The sequence below is a fragment of the Mus caroli genome, chromosome 3 (genome assembly GCF_900094665.2).
Source record: "Mus caroli chromosome 3, CAROLI_EIJ_v1.1, whole genome shotgun sequence".
Classification (NCBI taxonomy): Eukaryota; Metazoa; Chordata; class Mammalia; order Rodentia; family Muridae; genus Mus; species Mus caroli.
The window spans coordinates 503,302-503,861 of NC_034572.1; positions in this window are offsets into that span (position 1 = coordinate 503,302).

The window sequence follows — 560 nt, forward strand, 5'->3', positions numbered from 1 at the left end:
GATAGAAAATTTGTAGACCTTATTGAGTAGATAGGCAAGGCCTCCAGCTGAGGGATGGGCTCTGTACTGGCTGGTTTTGTGTGTCAACTTGACACAAGCTGGAATTATCACAGAGAAAGGAGTTTCAGTTGAGGAAATGCCTCCATAAGATCCAGTTCTAAGGCATTTTCTTAATTAGTGATCAAGGTGGGGAGGGCCCCTTGTGTACCATCTCTGAGATGGTAGTCTTGGGTTCTATAAGAAAGTAAGATGAGAAAGCCAGGGGAAGCAAGTCAGTAAGTCACATCCCTGTATGGCTTCTGCATCAGCTCGTGCTTTCTGACCTGCTTGAGTTCCAGTCCTAATATCCTTTGGTGATCAACAGCAATGTGGAAAGTGTAATATGAATAAACCCTTCCCCACCCCCCAACTTGCTTCTTGGTCATGATGTTTGTGCAGGAATAGAAACCCTGAATAAGACAAGCTCACACACACACACACACACACACACACACACACACACACACACAAGGAACCAGGCGTGGTGGTGCACGCCTTTGATACCAGCATTCAGGAGGCAG